This window comes from Electrophorus electricus, chromosome 8, assembly GCF_013358815.1.
Source record: "Electrophorus electricus isolate fEleEle1 chromosome 8, fEleEle1.pri, whole genome shotgun sequence".
NCBI lineage: Eukaryota > Metazoa > Chordata > Actinopteri > Gymnotiformes > Gymnotidae > Electrophorus > Electrophorus electricus.
In genome coordinates, this window is record NC_049542.1 from 26,850,361 (window position 1) to 26,858,097 (window position 7,737).

The window sequence follows — 7,737 nt, forward strand, 5'->3', positions numbered from 1 at the left end:
TAACACTGTAGCTAACAGTTCTGATAACACTAGCTAACACAGTTCTGATAACACTGTAGTTAACAGTGCTGATAACACTGCAGCTAACACAGTTCTGATAACAATGTAGCTAACACAGTTCTGATAACACTGTAGTTAACAGTTCTGATAACACTGTAGTTAACACACTTCTGATAACACTGTAGCTAACACAGTTCTGATAACACTGTAGTTAACAGTTCTGATAACACTGTAGTGAACAGTTCTGATAACACTGTAGTGAACAGTTCTGATAACACTGTAGTTAACACACTTCTGATAACACTGTAGCTAACACTTCTGATAACACTGTAGTTAACACAGCCATCTGCCACGTACATATCAAACATTACAGCATGGATGGCTGCTCAGTATAGTTGGAGGAAGTTAAATATTTGTCTAAAGGTAGTTCTAGTTCATGAATAGATGTTAAATGAAATACAGGAGCCCCCACAGTGTAATACACTACACTGCTGTAAATTAAATCTCCACAAAAAAAACAACATTAGTCTAGGGTTATGCTATCTGTTTACTCATTTAGAAAATCATCTAAGTCATTTTGGACCTCACCTAAAGAATGGGGATTTCTTGTGTTTGCAATGTGTTGTCCTTAGATCAGTCCTGACTCTTTGTGTTGATTTTGGAGTATTGGTATTTGTAATGTAAGTTTACATTACCTAAGGCAATAAATGCAAATCCTAATGTTTTAGACAAAAACATGTTAAACATGCATTTTTAAAGTAAAGCACAGAGTACAAAGATTTCCCAAAGGCTTCCTCAGGGCATAGATTTGAATCCAGTTTTAGGCTCTTCTTTTAGGCTCTACTTCTTCACTTTGTATGTGCATGTGGGAGAAAGATAGAGTGTGAAAGAGAGAGGAGAGAGTGCATGAAAGAGAGAGAAGGAGAGAGAGCTAGATAGTGTGTGCAGAGCACACAGCGTTGCCGTGGGTTACCACTCCATCAAGGAGCTGCACTTCAGAGCTGTTCTGTGGCAGGCGAGAAAATGTGTGTGTTTTGTGTGTTTCTGACAGTAGGAGTTCGACTGTGTGGGTTGGGTGTTCCTGGAGGTGTGTGTGTGTGCGTGTGCATACGAGAGTGTGTGCCTGTGTGATAATGACCAGTGGCTAGAACCTACAAGTCCTGTCATTCAGTACAGGTCTCAGGGGACCTTGTCACAGAACACTAATGCAGGCAATAAGGTATATGTGTGTGTGTGTGTGTGTGTGTGTGTGTGTGTGTGTGAGAGAGAGATTCTGACTAACAGGCTGCACCATGAGCAACAATAAAAAGGGAAGTTAACCCTAATACAGCCCCAAATTCCTCATACGTCTCCTTCTAGCCTTTTCAGTGGCCATGCCCTCATCACCACTCTCCTCCATTTAACCTGTCAAAATTAGTGTCAACAGCCTGCTAACCACCTGTTTCCCATGTCCCCTGAGTTCCACCTAGCCGTTACATACCTGTATTGTGTAGACTCTGTGTCATCAGACTGTTCTTGGTCTCACTAGCACCTTTCTTCTGAGCCACTGTTATCATTGTTGTTTATCCTACCTGCCTCTCTAACTCCTTTCCTCATTACTGTCTTGGAGAATTCCCAATTCAGGCTTGGTTTATTGTGCTTCCCACCTGGCTGTTATCCCAGGCTGCTGTAAATTCTAATAAATCAGCAACCACATACGTGCCCCTGGTTCGTCTCCGATTTGTGGCCCATTTCAAAACCGGAATAATACAAAGCTCAGCTTGGTGGAGGAAAGGAGCAGCACATGGGAACATGGCAGCCAGATGTTCGCGAGCACAATTCAGAGATTCACTAAATCTTTGAGGTGGTGTTGCCCCGGATGAAGCCTCCAGCTCCACCCAGCAGGATCTTCCACAGCACAGCGTGGCTGTCTGAGACTCAATCTGACCCGAGCACTCACTGGTGTGAGTTAACACAGAATGGCTAGGTACGTGTGTGAATATGAGGGAATTGCATTGCAAGGAAATTGTATTGTAAGGGAACTGTCTGATTTCTCTGTGCTCGATATGAGCTCAGTCTGGCCTGAGTTATTCTCAGAAAGTGAGAATAACTTCTCAGAAAGTGCCAGTCGAAGTCACCGACAGTGAGACTGTGACCCCAGACAGGCCTACGGGATCATGCCGGTACTGGGTGATATGCCTATAAATCGCTTTCATTACAGATTATGAATGCTGCAAAGGAGGGACAGACCATTGTGTTTGTGTTGGAATAATGACACTTGTTTAGTTGAAGAGGTGCCAAAGTGCATGAAGGAAGGAGTTTAAAAGAAAAAAACAAGTAATAAATAAAAAAGAAAGAAGCTGATTTATGGAACTGGAAGAACCAGGATTAAGGTCAAGATGTTCACTCAATAACAAATTAACCTATTAGCTCTACACAGTGGTTGATTCTGTCCCTCTAACAGATATACAACATCACACACACACACACACACACACACACACACACACACACACACACACACACACACACACACACACACACACACACACACAAACAATTGTTTTAAAACAAGATTCACACAGCACACATTTTGTATGACAAATTAGCACACTGGAAACTTCTCTGTCAAAATGTTTCTACTCTTAAGGAACTGAAAGTGAATTATCTTGCTGAAAACACCAAAAAGTTACATAAATAACAGCACGGAACAATCCCCATGATGTTGTGAATGTCAGAGTGCCTTTGGCTACTCTTGACACAAACCACACCATGTGGCCCTTTAAGTGTGAGGTCACTCGAGCTAACAGCTGACATGATTGTGTGTGTGTGTGAGAGAGAGGAAAACCAGAGAGAAAAGGAATGAGAAGAACACATTTCCCAGGATTTGCAATCATGAAGCACTGTCCACACCCCAAAGCAGACCAGAGTTGATCACATGTCTTTATCACATAGGAGTACACTAACATAATATAGGCTATTTGAATAACAGTAAATGTTCACAGTCCACTGGAACACGTGTGTGTGTGTGTGCGTGTGCCCAAGTGTGATCATCTATGTGTCACAAGCACATAATAGAATATACAAATGAGTATGAGTATCTTCATTTGGAAACCATTTGGAAGCCAAGTAAGCACACTGAACATGTTTGTCATGTTCCTTAAACCATTCCTGAACAATTGCTGCAGTATGGCACCCTGCATTATCCTTCTGAATGAGGCCACTGGTATTAGGGAACACCATTGCCATAAAGGGATGTCCTTGGTCTGCAGTAATGATTGGGTAGGTGGGATGTGTCAAAGTAACATCCACATTAATGCCTGGACCCAATGTTTTCCATCTAAAACATTGCCTAGAGCATCACACTACATCTACCAGCTTGCATTCTTCCCATAGTGCTTCCTGGTGACATCTCTTCTCCAGGGAAGCACGCTCCTGGCTGTCCACATGATGCAAGCAAATGCGATTCTTCAGAACAGGCTGCTTTCATCCACTGCTCCAGTGCCGATGCTCACATGCCCACTGAATCAGTTTGTCCACTAGGACCATTCTGTGGCTACACAGTCACATATTCAACAAGCTGTGATACGCTCTGTTTGCTGACATGGTTCTATCGTAGCCATTAATGTTTTCAGCAATTTGGGCTACAGTGGACTAGACCAGACGGGCTAGCCTTCATTCCCCAAATGAGACTTGGGTGCCCTTTAGCCTGTCATCAGATGTCTGTGGCACTGGTTGTCTTTCTACTCCTAGTAGGTACTTACTACTACAAACTGGGGAACATCCCACAGGACCTGCCTTTTGGAGATGCAAAATGACCAATCACAAGTCTAATATGTTGTCATGATGTATAGAAGTACAAAATCTTGAAAAATGGAGTCACATTTTTTTCCCCTGGGAAACACAGACTGCCTGTCCAATAAGGCATTCACATTAAATGTCAGTCTTTCTCTCCACGGTTTAGTGTCCACAGGAGTTCCAAATACAATATGAAATTGCCCAGATTCAATATCAGCATCAATGTCTTTTTCCCCATGTAAGCCCCAACTATGCCTTTGTCTGTAAGGTATTTCACCTGATCTACCATAACTGACAGGGTCATGCAACCAACAAAATTCAGTGATTCAGAAACCCTGGTAGCTAATCACAGATTTTTGTTCAAGCTTGAAATATCAGGCTTTGTAGCTCACTGGTAAACAAGCAAATGTCACTCTTCGTTATTACTAACTGCTTTAAGCAAAACTCTTGAACTACTTTACTGATGAGACAACGTGGGCTTCACACACCTTTTTTCAGTCCCACAGATACATCTTGCACTGAGAGGCTCATTTTACAATCATCCACTAAAGTCATGTTTAGCTGGAACAACAAAATTCAATTCCCTGTGGGGCCAGTACAAAATGGTGCTTGGAGGTGCAGAAGCTCACAAAGCCAGTCAGAATGTAACTGGCAGAATCTGGACAGGGTGAGCAGGTTAACTCATGACAGATATCAGACCTTCAGTTCAATTTTTTCACGTGTGGCGTAAGCATCTATGACTGAGACATCTAGCTGCCTAATACAACATGCTCCTTTGCAAGTGCCATTATTATAAAATAATCAATGTTATTCACTTCGCTTGTTGGTGTTTTTTTTTGTATTCAGTCAGAATTGTAAGTTGTTTTGGAGAAAAGCATCAGCTAAATGATGTGTTAGCATCTTCAGCACGTTATTCTAAGTCTATATATCTTTGATTAGAAAAATAAAATCAATCAAAATTCACAAAATCAACATCTATAAAATCTAAATGAAATACAGTATTAGATATTAAAAGTATGAGAAGTGTAACAGGATAGCGGGGGAGATCAAACAGAGGGCGATTCCAATAGTAATTATGCCAATAGGGGAGATTTATTTTCCTCAAAAGTCCAGTGACCATAAACCAACAACAAAAAAAGGTTTAATTCCAAAACAAAAATAAATAAATCCAGTCATCCACGCCAACAAAAATGAACCCAAAATAACGCAACTTAACGTGCTCCCAATTATAGCATTCGATCAACACGTCTGTCCTTGCATTCCAACGCCACTCCTTATATTTAATCTTTTTTCTTAGACCAAACCATTCTAGATACCTAATTTATTAAATTCCTAATATCTCTCCCTTATAATTCCAAACAAAGGCTATCATTTAAAACATTTTCCCATTATCCCAATTAAAATAACTACACCCATGTTCAAACACAGAGCCATTAATCAACATTTTATCCCCCTTTCTATTTGGAAAATTACCTGCTCCAATAACATGAACCCAAACTACAACTCCCTCAATTCTGGACATGACTCTTAACTCGTCCCCTTACAACCGCTAAACAAAACAAATAGGTACATGCTTTGAACCCAAACTCCTGTTATCTTATTACAATAAATATCTACACATATACATTAACTCTAGTAGTTATCTACACAGTCAGTTGGCCACCCTGAACAATGTAAGACAGTTACAATAACTTTACAAAACTCCTGCAAATGGCAAGTTTGTTCCCTCTATTAGCGGTGTAATTAGAATAAAAGTCTTTCAGCTCCATGTATTTTCCACGTTATCCCTCTAATATTCAGCTCTGTTGTTTGTCCACATGGAACGGGCTGGAGTCCCATTTTAAGAAGCTTCACTAAAGCACATTTTTACGGTTTAGTAAAACATAACAGAGACAGCAGGCCAAAATGGGATTACACAAAACATCACTGTAGTTTTCCTAACACCACTGTAGTGTTGTTTTATCACAACTGTACTGTTTTATAACAAGACTGCATTGTTTTTCTATCACCACTTTGAACATCCTTTCATCTTACAGTTGGCAACTATGGCACTATGTTTTATTTCAAAATTCATATGTCAAATCTATATTACGCAGTCTGAAGAATTAAAAAAGCTAATCTCACATCGTATGTTTTGTGGAAGCACCATTTTGAGAGAAATCCTAAAATATAAATCCTGACTATGCAATGCATGCTGGTGTTTAAACCAGACTATTCTGCTGCTAAGCTCGCAATAAGCCATCTTGCATGTTTGTGTACAGTATGAGCTCCTAAATGGTGGAATTGTCCAATAGTAGTACCATGGCTTTTAATTCGGTTATGCCACACATTTCATTTGAGAGAACCTTAGACTCTTCCCACATAGTTCAAATATTCCCACCCTAACATGACGATTCTGTTTTTGTAACCCCTCTACCTCCCTATCTCCCAGTCCTCCACCCTTGCTACACTTTATATCTTCAGCAGGGGGTGTCCAGACTTCAAGCAAAGATGTGTGGGAGTTGCTCTGAGAACTCCAGCACGTCTTTTGTTGCCTTTCTCCATCCATAGTTTGCGTTCAGTGTCAATTAACCGAAAGAACACTCTGCACTACTCATAATCTGTATTATGAGTAAGAGCCTGGATGCAGACAAGACATCATGAATGTGACTCAGCAGTCAAAAAGGAAAGGTTAAGAGAGGGGAAGTCTGTGCGTGTGCAGGGGAGCCGAATTACTCATGAGTCTGTGTCTCGTCATTCTAAACATTAGTGTCTCATTCTGCCTACTGCTGGTAAAAACAGGTAATGCAGACACACTGGTCGCTTTCAGCCTGACAAACTTTTCTTGGATGGTAAAACAGAATAAGTTTGAGTTAACCCTACAAACATTCAAGCAATTATGTGATTTACCCTTCTTACAAAAACCATTCATTCTCATTTAAAAAGCTTTGCCTTCATGACAGAACATACTGTGAAACTGAACAAATGAGTTTGGACTCTTACCTTTTTACTTGTGATACCACGTAGGAAACTAAGTGTTCGCCCCAAGGGACTCGCAGTTGTCACCTCTCTGTCCTCATCATTCATTTCTTTAATCTGTTCCTCATCTTCCCAAGTGAGTACAGACAACGCCCTGTCTAGACTGAAATGGAGAACGCTGGAGGCTCATGGACATTAAACAGCAACTGTGTCTCATGGAGCAAATGTGTAGGTTAAGAACATTGAGTTGGGTGGTCCTAGTTTGCTTAAGTACTTGATAAAACTCTTGTTAAGACTAACCTGAGAGTCGATCCTCTGCTTTGAGAGTAGGGTGTGCTGCCTGGGAGAAATGGAACAGAAAGTGCAGGCGATTAGAATATGGTTTAGAATATGGCACAAGACAGGGATGTCAAAGAACAAAACAAAAGATGGGAGAGAGGAACTGATACAAACATGACCAACACTCGCACACGCACACACACACACACACACACACACACACACACACACACATACACACACGATGCCCTCACCATAGCAAAACGAGCGAGGCCGAGTGGCAAGAGATTTTGGGGTCCGTCTCACCGCACATAGGCTGGGGTCAGAGACGCTGCAGATAAACACCTGACCTGCCTGTTTCCAGATGCACAGTGTATTACATTTACATTTTAAATGTTATCATGCACAGAATGTCTTACAGCTGCAGAGTTAATAACATTTGATAGTACTGACTAACAGTCCATGGTACAATGTGTTTTCTTTACTTATTAAGAGGTATACAGTGGAGCATTCGGACCACTTGTGTTGTGGATTAGATGTTGAATGGATAGAATTGCCATTTCTACTCAGCAAACTACACTTAGTAACCCACAATGACAAAGTGAAAACATGTTTTTAGACTTTCAAAAATGAAATAAAAGTGAAAACTCAGAAGTATTACTGTCCTCTGCTCTGGCACTCTGGAGAGAGGTCAGGTGCCTCCTGTTTGCTTTAATGAGGTGT